The sequence below is a fragment of the Rattus rattus genome, chromosome 3 (assembly GCF_011064425.1).
Source record: "Rattus rattus isolate New Zealand chromosome 3, Rrattus_CSIRO_v1, whole genome shotgun sequence".
Classification (NCBI taxonomy): domain Eukaryota; kingdom Metazoa; phylum Chordata; class Mammalia; order Rodentia; family Muridae; genus Rattus; species Rattus rattus.
The window spans coordinates 170,026,450-170,038,484 of NC_046156.1; the positions used below are offsets into that span (position 1 = coordinate 170,026,450).

The following is a 12,035-nucleotide window of genomic DNA, read 5'->3' on the forward strand; positions in this document are numbered from 1 at the left end:
CCCTGTCCCCCACCCTCCTTGTTATTTCCCCCCACCACAGCTCTTAGGAGGGCAGGGAGGAGGATGCTGGAGTTGGGGCACACTCCAAGCTGCTGGGCTTCGGTCGCCATCCATCGCGACCCTCTGGGAGGGCAGGCGGGCATCGTTCTTTCAACTCCTGCTGTCTTGGGCCAGTTTGTGTCCCCAGTTTAGGTTCTGCAGTTTCCAGCGGTTTTTCATTTTGGATTTCGCATCTCCTTTGGTGGTGGTGGTGGCGGTGGGGTGTTAAGTCTGGAAAGGCAACAGATGGGGAGATTAAAGCAGATGGAGCCCACTGTGACTTAAAGAGGCAGGGGTGACCTCACAGAGGCCTGGACTTTATATAAAGCCAGGCTTTCTTTTCCAAGGAGCCCGGCACTGCTCAACTTTACTGCCGTTACCAAGTATGCAGATGCCAGGCCACTCACTTCTTACCTGCTATCTCCCTTCACTCTGGACTCACAGGTAATTTGAGTGTTAGCCGCTTTAGGAGGGATAGCGCGGATCTGCCTGGGACTAGCGGATTGCTCATTGTCTTGGGTTTGAGATCTCAAGGTTGTGAAGGCTGCCTTAGAGAGGAACTAGTTTGGTCTCTTAGAGGATCTAGCGTTAGCTCTTTCATCTCCTCTGGGTTTGAACATAATCGGAGAAAGCCTGTGAATCCCAGGGAGGTTGGACTTTGCTTTGTCCCGGGAGTGCTGGGCCCTGTATGCTTGCTTACACGTGTGACAGCGAGTCGTTTTGTTTTTGACTGATGGGTTTAATGTTATCTTTTGTTAGTGATAACTTACTCTCGGAGTCTTTCCTCACTTAGGCTTATAAGGCAGCCAATTTTATCAGAAGAAATCCAACTTTTGTTGAATAAGTACTGGGAGAGTCATCCATGCTGGGCTGTCAGTTTTATCTCCAACCACGGAGATGCTTCATGAATGAGTTTATTGTATTATTTACATTCTTAGATGTGTTTTTATGACTTTAAAGGGCAGTGCAAGGCGTTCATAGCGCAGTTCAAAGATCTTTGTACTGTCGTAGGAAAACTGATTAAGAATGGACTCCCCAGTCCCTGGGGATTCAATCAGAAAACAATATGCTGGCCCCTAACATTTACTATCCCTAGACTGCCACTTCTTAAAGTATGTAAGGAGAAGGTACAGACACTATCTCCCTTGTTTCTGTTTGCTGTGTGTGTGTGTGTGTGTGTGTGTGTCTGTGTGTGTGTATGTGTGTGTGTGAAAGAGAGAGAGAAATGTATATATGAACAACTGTACGTGTGTGTGTGAGTGTGTGTGTGTGTGTCTGTCTGTCTGTCTTCATGTGAGCACTACAACATGCTTGTGGAGATCGGAGAACAAATTGTCAAGTCAGTTCTCTCCTATGATGTGTGTCTGGGGAACTGAACTCAGGTCTTCAGGCTTGGCAGAAAGCTCCTTTACCTGCAGGGCAACATGGCCCCTTTGTTCCCTTTTACTGTTATTGGCTGTCAAACGCAGGGCCTGTGGTATGCTAGCATGGACTCTACAACCATGTTAGCTCCCACCCCAGCGCCACCCAACTTTAGAGGTAGAGAAACTGAGATTTGGAGTTAAAGCCAAGAGAGCCTTGGAGTTAACAGGATGTGGTGAAGCCTTGTCTTCCCCTCTCTTCCTTTCCTAAGAGGCTTGCCTTCCAAAGTAGAAATACGTGTGGAATGTTTCAAAGACAAATCAAAGTTGAAAGTGAGGTGTTCATCTTTCCACTCTATAGGTTTAAAAGTTGCTAATGAATCCATAGTCCCTCCACACTCTCTTTCTCAGATAAAAATGATAAATGATAGCCAATACTTTATCTGTCCTTTCGTCTCTGCATTTAGTAAGCACAAATGTCCAGTTAGTACATATATGTAGTTTCTAAGCATGTTTGGTTCGTCTGTGTTTGTCCATGAAAATTCATGAGGATTTATGTGCCCAGTTTTACATTAATGGCATAGTTCTGTATACATACAACTTGCTTCTTTCTTTTTCTTTTGTTTGAAGTCCATGTTAGTCTTTACTCACACTAACTACACAGGCAATTCTTGTAAGTAAATAGAACAGTGTACCTGTTCCCTGGTCAAGTGAAAACTGGTTTCCAGGGCTGTACTGTTAAAGGCACCCTTTTAGCTGAGGGAGAGCCCACCGCCTTTGTCTGTCTGTCTGTCTGTCTGTTTGTCTATCCATCCATCATCTATCCATCCACCCACCCACCCACCCATCCATCCACCTACCCACCCATCCATCCCTCCATCCCTCCCTCCATCCATCCATCTACCCATCCACCCATCCACCCATCCATCCATCCATCCACCCATCCATCCACCCATCCATCCATCCACCCACCCATCCATCCATCCATCCACCCATCCCACCCATCCATCCATCCATCCACCCACCCATCCACCCATCCATCTCCATCCATCCATCCATCCCTCCATCCCTCCATCCACCATCCACCCACCCACCCACCCATCCATCCCATCCCCCATCCCACCCATCCCTCCCTCCCTCCCTCCATCCCTCCATCCAACCCTCCCCACTATCCACCCCCCTCCATCCCTCCCCCTTCCACCCACTCATTCCCTCCCCCTCCCTCCATCCCTCCACCCACCCACCCACCCATCCATCCCTCTCTCCATCCATCCCTCTATCCACCTACCCACCCACCCATCCATCTGTCTGACTGTACTATGCTGTGGTGTAGCAGTACACACCAGAGACCTTTGTTCACAGGTCTTGCAGCCAGTCTCGGGGATAGTGAGGTCTGGGAAGGATAGTGAGGTCTGGGAAGGCCACTTTGGTCCTTTCATTTATTTCCCAGTGAGGATTGGGTTCTGTCATCTGTCACCAAACAGCCATCTGTTAGGTGAGAAAGGGAACACGGATCACTTTTAAACTGTAAACATTTAGATGAGCTTAGCTGGCTGGATTGTTTTGTTTGGGTTTTCTCCTCTTCGTTGTAGTGCCGAGTTCAGAATGCGTATGCTAAAGCCCAGTTGGTTGCCTGACTGACCTGGGATTGTTCACTGTCCTCTTGCTCATTTCTTCCATTTTAGGCCTAAGGGTTTAATTCGGCCTTTGTGGGAGCAGACGGTGAAGGTGTGGCTGTGTTAATGACATAGTCCCCAATGGGACCCAGCTCCTCAAAGAAGAATTAGGGTTTCCAACATCTTGACCTCCATCTTAAGTCCTTCAGGCTTTGAGGCTCATTCTTTGCTTTTGCTGTTCCTTCTCCCTGGAGCCCGTCTCTCCTACCTGGGCTCTGGCCTTTTCCCCACAAGGTGCTTACTCAGACTCTGGAGCAGTATAGCCTGCCTGGAACCACTTCCCTGTGTGCTTCCCTCTGCCCTGTCACCTTCTACCTTGACTTTAGTTTGTGTCAGTACTGCCTTTCTGCACTAGAGTACAGGTCTATAAGGGTAAGACTTTCACATCTATTATCTCTGTCCCATGAGTACCAAGAACAGCGTGGATACAGTAGTCCCTCATACTGGATACGTATGCATGAATACAAGGTGATTCTTACTGAGTCCAGGGGTAACTTCATTCCTAGACTCTACTGGCCTCTCACTCCTACCTCTGCCCAATGTATAGGATTGCAGGCATGTGCCTCCAAGCCTATAAATTAATATTAATTGTCATATTAATATTATGTTTGCTGTTTTCATTTCCTGCTTGCTGTCTTCCTCCCACTCTTTCTTCTTCTGCCCATGTTGGACATCCTGGGGATGTCAGATGTTCTATAGAACCCAGTGTCATTTACAGGTTCTAACAGGATGAAAAAAAGATTGCTTACGAACAAAACAAAACAGACAAACAAAAAAAACCCTCTCTGTGTCACCGTGTAAACCCGCTGAGTACTTGTGTCTTGAAACATTTTTTTTCATCCAATATTCTTGCCTGAAAATAAATTTAAGGGAAAACAAGGTGCCTGAAGTTCGGTCATCCTCTCTCTCTCTCTCTCTCTCTTGTTCTCTCTCTGTCTCTCTCCAGTGTTGCTGATGGGAAGGGACTGACCTTTCCCCTTCATACCACATTTCTTCGAAACAGGTTTTCACAGCCCCCAGCAACACTGACATACTGAATGTCTAGGTACAGGAAAACATTTCCCTGAGCTGCTACAGAGGCATGTGCTTTGCTCCCGGTACCTTCCTCTAGGAAGGAAGATTATGGGAAGGAGTCTTTTTTTTTTTTTTTAATGGTTTCCGGGAAAATAATGACCCAAATCTGAGCAGCCGGTGTGTACCCAGGGACCTAAAAGTACTCCAAGAACAGTCATGTCAGACAGTCCTTAACTCATGGCACAGACAACATTTGCTGAATAGTACAGGCTTTATTTTGCTAGGAGACAGTTGAATTTTCTCCACCTTGGGTGATGAGTATAGGAGTTGACAGGACAAAGCTAGATGTATCAGCGGCCTTCGTGTGTTTTTAAAGGAGGGGTAGGGAAAGCTTTTTAACTTTTTCTCCATTTAAAGGTGAGCGACTCGGATGAGCATCCTTAACAAATGACCAGAATGTTGAACTACAGCGGTTTTGTCCTTTAACTAAAGGACGGTGGACCGGTCAGTGTCAGTGTGGTGTGGTTCGGGATGGTCTTGGTTAACCACAAAGCACTGGGTCGTTTGGTCATTGTAGTGAGGTGGTAAATGAAGAAGAGATTGGTTCTCTTTGGGTCATAGTTGCCAGCAAGACAGTGAGAGTCCGAGAAGGGTTGCTCGCCTCACTTCCCACTCCCTAACTCCAGCCTTCTCCTGGAACAGAAAGCTGACTTGCTGACCCGTATCGTTAAATTCAGCCCATATTACAAAAAAAACATGGCTCTATCGACAAAACCTACAGAGAAGGAAATGTTCTTCTTTCCCCAGCTTTATATTTAGGGAGGCCAGCAGATATCTACCACAAGGTACATGCTTAGTCTTTATTGACCTATATTGTCTCAGCCTGTCACGAAGCCCCTCACAGGAGCCATGAGTCAGCTGTCTGGGGTAGAGATCGGTTTAAGACAGTCAGAAAACAGTGTAGGCTCCAGCAGAGAAGCGATGTGCAGGAAGTCCCCCTCCCCCATTCCTTGGAGAAGTTTGCAGCTGTGTCTCCAGGACAGCTATGTCTTGGTGACTCATGCCATCTTATCTGGCTTTACCCGTGATCTGGTCTAATCCTTTCTGTAGTAAATGGACTTCCCTGAAAATACACCTTGTCTTATCATATAATTCCACATCCGTCTGCCGTCCTGGACGTGTTTGTCATGATTAGTTCACCCTGTTATTAAGCAAGCAATCTAAATATTTATTTGTTTTATGTGTGGGGATGTTTTTTGCCTGCAGGGAGGTCTGTGTGTCACATGTGTGTAATGCCCCTAGAGGCCAGAAGAGGGCGCTGGATCCCCCGGGACTGGAATTACAGACAGTTTGGGACTCTGCCCCTACTTCCGAATCCCCCACGTGTGCTGGGAAATTAACTTGGGTCTTCTGGAAGAGCAGCAAGTACACCAACCACTGGACCACCCATCTCTGTAGTCCAACTACTTTTTCCTTAAATTCGTATTTGTGAGAACCAAAGTTCATAATCGCGCAACCCCACGGAAGAAGTGCATGTGTGGCATCAGTTTTCTCTACTGTCAAGAACCCAATTAAACAATACTCGTGTTTCAGTATTACTATTTTATAAGTAAGACCAAAACCACTCCCCCATCTCCCCTTGCCAGGCCTTGAATTTGCAGTTTTCTTGCCTCAGCCTTCAGAGCTTACTCGACCCATCCCGAGCTCTGTGCTTTTTTCTTTAAGGTTTCTAGATGAATCCGCTTTGTTTAATCAAGCATTTCTGTTTTATTTTTAAACTCTATCTTTTTTTTTCTTCTTTAAGCTTCCACTTCATCTTCCCAGTTGCTATCGCTGGCTCAAGTGTTAGAACGCTAGCCAGGAAAGAGAGCTCTGGCAGCAGGCGCTCGATCGCTCGCTCGCTCGCTCGCTGGGAGGGTGAACGGGATAAGAAAAGCTCCCTTTACACTTGGGCAGCGAGGAGCTCTTTCCCTTCAACAGGAACCCATTCTTCAAACCAGAGAAGACCTTGTTGCAATAATCCTGGCGTCCTCTGGTGCGGTGGACGGGCACTTAGGTACATCAGATGTGGGGCTTGGGCCAGTTTTCCGTGGAGGAGACCGACTTTTTTCCAGTGGTGCTGTATGCTCTTAGATGCTCTCTAAATCCGTTTTAAGAGGTTCGTGGTCCTTCGTGCTCTAAAGCAGTTTCCAGACCTCTTTGGAGTCCTCAGCTCTTTGAGAACCGGACATCGACATAATGTACCTGGGCATCCTTGTTGGGTTTACCCGTCTTCTCAAGGGAGTCTCTCTTCTATCATGTGCCTCCACCCTTCAGGAGGGGTTAATAACCTGTCAATTATGCCAAAAAAACAAAACAAAACAAAACAAAACAAAAACAAAACCAAAAACCCTCAGTGTGGGTTTTATAACCATACTTGGAAAGCTAGCCACTGGTTGCTTAACTAGCCAGTCCACACACTGTTGGTCATACTTTTTAGAGCTGAATGCAGTGTGGTACTATTTAAAAGAAATAAAAGCAGGCTCTGGGGGCTGCCGAGATGGCCTGAAGGATTTTAAAAATTGACCTTCTATTGCTTATCCAAGGGTAACATCCCTTGGTCTGGAATTGGGCTTTTCTGTCTGTCTCCTGTTCAGCAGTAGGAACTAGGGACACCAGGAGCCTAATCTGGCAACACTTAGTCCATTACGGGATCATCCCAACTTGTGCTCCCCCTCCTTCCCTCCGTCGTCGTCATCCTCCTCCTCCTCCTCTTCCTCTTCCTCCTCCTCTTCTTCCTCCTCCTCCTCCTCCTCCTCCTCCTCCCTCCTCCTCCTCCTCCTCCTCCTCCTCCTCCCCCCTTTCCAGCTAGTCCTGGCCTCCTTGCCAGTGGCTGTTGGGAGCTGTCTCTGCACATCTCCTCACTGGTAAGCTGTCTCTCGGTTAGAGGGCGGCTCTCGCAGAGGAAAACCTCCTCCTAGGAACTGCCACACACAGGAGAAAGGCTCTTCGATTGTGAGCCACGCTCTGCCGACGCCCAGGTGACATCTCAAATCACTACATTTCAAACTTTCACCAAAATGGAGGCTGGCCTACATGTGACATTATGCTCTGAGCACAGGCTAGTTCACCAGAACCCTGCCACTGGGCTGTCCATGAATCAGGTCGAGGCCAGTCTTACTCTGCTGTGGGAGTGTGGTCGGATTTCTCATCAGTGGCAAGGATGGATCTTTGAAGGTCCCTGAATGACACACCTTGCGCTCCTAGACTCAGAATTTCAGGGTTTGACTTGTTTACCGTCTGATACTGTCTGTGGGGATTGTTGGTGGTTGGGCTGAGGTAGTGCTGAGACTCGGGGAAATATAAATGACTACCTGGGCAGAACGTGGAGGAACTAGACATGACCTTAGTTCTGACTGCTCACAACACTGGGCTTCTTCTAAACATATGTTGTCTGTGTGTGTGTGTCTGTATCTGTGTGTATGTGTGTCTGTCTTCTAGGCACAGATTGTGACTTGGGATGCCTATATAAAGCTAATTAGCATTGTGACAAATGCAGACTTGTTCAAAACTAGACAAGCCACTTTAAAAAATACATGAAAACTCAGGTGAGGCAAGTGTTACTGAACACGAGGGACAGAAACGCTGTGGAACCGAAGCCCTCAGCAGCCCGCTGGCTGAGAGGGGAAGCACATAAATCTCTCGCACATTGTCAGGGAGTTAACAGGTTCTGTTCGGAGTCTTAATTTGACAGGAATGTTCAAGTGATCTGAACGTCTCCTCCCGTGAAAGTTGACAGGGTGATGATCGAACACATCTCACAGGGGAGGATGTGCTGCTGTGCTGCTGTGCTGCTGAGAGGGGTGACCAGGCATGGTGACCCCTCCCAGCTCCCAGTGAGACAGCCACCAGGAAGCTAACCCAGGGCTCCTCCACACACAGGCCAGGGCCCCAGGAGGGCCTCAGTGAGCTTCGTGAGCCTTGTGGGAAGGTTGTAACACACGGGATGCGGGCTGAATAGCCTCTCTTTAGGCTCTCATAGGCATCATTAAAGGAACTTGATTCAGATGCTCTCAGAACCTTTTTTGGACCTTTAATTAGAGATATAACCAGTCCTTAGATTTTCTTTGGGGGTGGGGGGGTTTGTTTTTCTCTTGAAAAGCACTTTTATTCTTCTCAAACTTCTTTTTAAAAAGTTGGGGGGAAAAAACCCCTACTCATTATAGGGTAGAAACAGTGATGTCCAACAGCCTTGGTTCCACAATACAGGGTTTCTTAGAGATTAAAAAAAAAAGCAGAAGCTCCTTTTGACGCCTCTTCTCCTGCAGGTATCGTGAGCAGTCCGGATGAGCTCCCTTTCTTTCGATGTCTTGCAGCTCTGCTCTGTGTTTGTGTGCAGTTCGCCTCTGTTTTCACTCTTCTAGTTGCTCAAAGCCAGCAAGAGGCAGAGTCTAGGATTCCCTCCAAATGACATCCAGATAAAGCCTGTCCTCCCTTGCTTGGTGTGTGTGTGTGTGTGTGTGTGTGTGTGTGTGTGTGTGTGTGTGTGTGTGTGTGTGTGGTGGGTGCTTTCTTCTGCTCTAATGGGTATCCCCTAGAACAAAAGGTGTTTGATTCCCCTGACAGTTAAAGTGAGTGTATCTAGCCCCAGTGGCAAAAGACACAGAAGGTACAACTCATACAATCTTGTCACTCTCTGCCTCGGGCCAAAGGGAAGGCCCTGCAGGCTGTGGGCTCTTTTGTGTGTGGCTGCAGGCAGGTGTCACCGGCCTGCTTTTCCCTGCCGTGTCTTGTTAGGCAGCGTTTCTAGAAATAGCATCACTGCTGTTCACTGCCCTGAAGAATTTACAGTATCTTTACAGCATTAAAATACACATACGTTAGGGAGAGCTGTACAAGACCATATAGTTTCTTAAGGCACAGAAATGGCTTAACAGTGGGAAAAAAGTATTTAAGTTTCAGACATGTTTCCTAAGTTATCTCATTGTTGCCCAAGTCGTGGTCCCTCCTACCCGAGTCTGTGCTTGCCAGCTGAGCTGGGTTATGGCCATTCCACTTCTGTAGCTTTATATTTTTTCTGATACCCAAGAGGTATCCGAAGCAAAGCTAAGTGGAGAAGGCTATGACTTACTATCTCAATAAATGTATTGGTTAAACATGCTCTTTGCATATGAGAGGCACAGGTTTAGTGAGGCAGCTAGAGAGGGAGATTGGTTCATGCAGGCTCCTAAAAGGGAGTATGCACTCCTGCCAACAGCCATTCTGTGATTGTTCCAAAACAACTCATATTATCACTATTGTTATTCACATTACTATGGTGATGGTGGTGGTGGTGGTGGTGATGATGATGATGATGATGACGACGACGATGAGGACTTTTGTAAATACTAAGAAGGTGGATCTGGCCGAGTTTTATTTTAACTATTGTCTTATACCACAACGCAACCTGGAGTCACGTTAGGCACAAGAATTGAACTTTGTTGTCGTTGTTTATCAACGTTGACACCGTTTCCCAGTTGAAGGTTTCCACCCTATAGCTTTCTGATTAGATAGCTGAAAACTATAATTCCATTACACTCAGATGCTGTTGTATTAAATAAGGTAGTCCTCACGCGTGGTGCAATTTTTAAATTTTCTTTCAAAGTTGTTATTTAGATTCCAGCCACCCAAACTGTGGCTTTATCATCCACAGCAACTGGATGTAAGGTTTGTGGAAAACTCAGCAACAGTGGCGGGGGAGGGTAGTTCTGAATCCACAGCGACCCAAAATGAGTTTGAAAACAAGCGCAAAGTGACTCTGAGGAGTCCTGGTCAGTGCTCACCCGTGATGCACTGTGCGAGTCCACTGTGGCCTTGGCACTGTGCATACTGTGTCCCCCACCCAGCGCCGCTGAGCACTGCCTGAACCAGCTCGGCTCAGACTCAAGGCCATTACATGATGTGAACTGCAGCGCTGGCCTGTGCATGCAGGCTCTGCTCTCACAGGAACATTCTGGCTTAATTATGAAAAATAAACTACTCTTTAGCACCTATCAGATCAGTATATCTTGGTGTGATCCTCCGTTAGGATGTTTGGTTAAAAATGAACTTGTCGCCAGCTTGAGTTTCATTTGAGTCTTGGCTCAGGGTTAGCACCGAGTTCCCAATAATTCTGAGGTGGCTCTAAACCCGTCTCTGCCATTTGTGTGCCGTGTATTTACGCGAGGTGATGATCTCGGCATCTGTCAGTTAAAAGATTGAAATTATCCATGAGCTCTCAAGATGACAGAAGACCCTCTGAGGCTCTCAGTGGCAAATGCTCAGCTAAGATTTTTTTTTTCCGGAGCTGAGGACCGAACCCAGGGCCTTGTGCTTGCTGGGCAAGCACGCTACCTCTGAGCTAAATCCCCAACGCTCAGCTAAGATTTAATTCTTCATTTAAAACTGAATAAGCGCACCCATCTCATTACTATGCCAATTTTTTTTATTAACAAGTGGTAAAATCATATGGATACATAAAAATTAAAAAAATAAATTTCCTTAGGATTCGTCAGTGTATACATTTTTTATATATCTAGTCTGTTATTAGGGCCACAGAAGTTTTTCTTGCAAGTGTAGGAAGTTGAAGGATCCCCGATTTAAATAGATTATACTTATTTTGGCTGTTGTTATGGCTCTCCACCACCCTCTTAAAGAACTGTGGCTACATTGGCAAAAATGACCATTAGTAACCTACAGCAAGAAAGCTCGTCCCATATGCTAATGTAACCCAAGACAGTTTCCAGATAACTCTGCCTGTGTTCCTTTTACCCGTCTGCTTCTGTTACTTAGAGGGTTTGAACAGCGCAAAGGTTTGAATTTGCCCTGTTTCTACCACCCTGCAAACGTAGTAGTAAAATCCTGTTTAAACTAAACATGGTGATACTCAGAATAAAGTTGCTACAAAGTTACATTCTGTGTTGAGTGCTTTGTAAAACTAGCCATCCGACCAGCTCTTAATAGAGATGTACTTTTTGAATAGCATGGTATTGGGGTAATCGTTGAGCACGCATAGACTGGGTATATGTTGGTCTTAAGTAGAATAAAATTGTTATTCAGTTATTCCTGCTGTCTGTGTCTGAGGAAGCCTTTTAAACTGCAACTTTAAGGCACTTTGTCGCTAACTTGCAATATGTAGTAAATTAATAAAACTAAGATACTGAGGTAATATTAAAGCTGATAGCTTGTACATTTTTGTTTTATTTTTGTCCTGCCTCAGTAATAATAAATTGAAATGCTTTTATATGTAGTCACGGTGTGAAAAAAAATGTAAATTGTTACCAACAGGGATTCATGTCTCAAATAAAGGCTACACAGGCAATTTTAGATTCCCCGTAGTCATAACAGGGAAGTTACGAAATGAATAGTACATTCAAATGCTATCATTTCTAATACATAATTAACATAACCTTTGCTAGTGATAATGGGTGAGGATTTCTTTACCCACAAAACCTGTGTGTTCCCCATTTATGCTATTGGTTGCTTTACTCAAATGTTCAGTAACAATTTGTGGCTAGTGGTGTGGGGTAGCCTTGGCTAAGTAAGGTACCCTCATCTAGATGCAGTTGCAAGCAGCCCTTGGTATCTAGAACACTGTTAGTAGGGCCGGGACTGTGGCTCAGTTGCAGAACTTTTACCTAGAATGCACAAGGTCTGAGTTCCATTCATGGGACACAGAGGACAAAAAGAAAAAGACACAGATCCTGCCTGCAGGACCACCACCTTTGCTTCCCTAGGGAGCTCAGCCACGAGACCTCAGGAGTTGCAGTGTTTTTGCTAAGACCATGTCTGACTAAGCTTCCCCAGTTTCCTTGGATTTTTCACCCCAGCCCTGAGCTTTCCTGTACAGTAGCTGCATGGTATAATGGCTGTAATGGGTGTTCTGACCATGCACGTCATTCATTATTGCTATTTTTGTGCAGCCTACGTGGACTTTTTTAACAGTAAG

General features: G+C 46.1%; 1 protein-coding gene across 1 annotated transcript in view; it reads left to right on the forward strand.

The window, feature by feature from the left end:
• Positions 1 to 12,035, forward strand: part of Rai14 (retinoic acid induced 14) — a 134,825-nt gene that overhangs the window by 754 nt on the left and 122,036 nt on the right. The gene's annotated exons all lie outside the window — the stretch shown is intronic.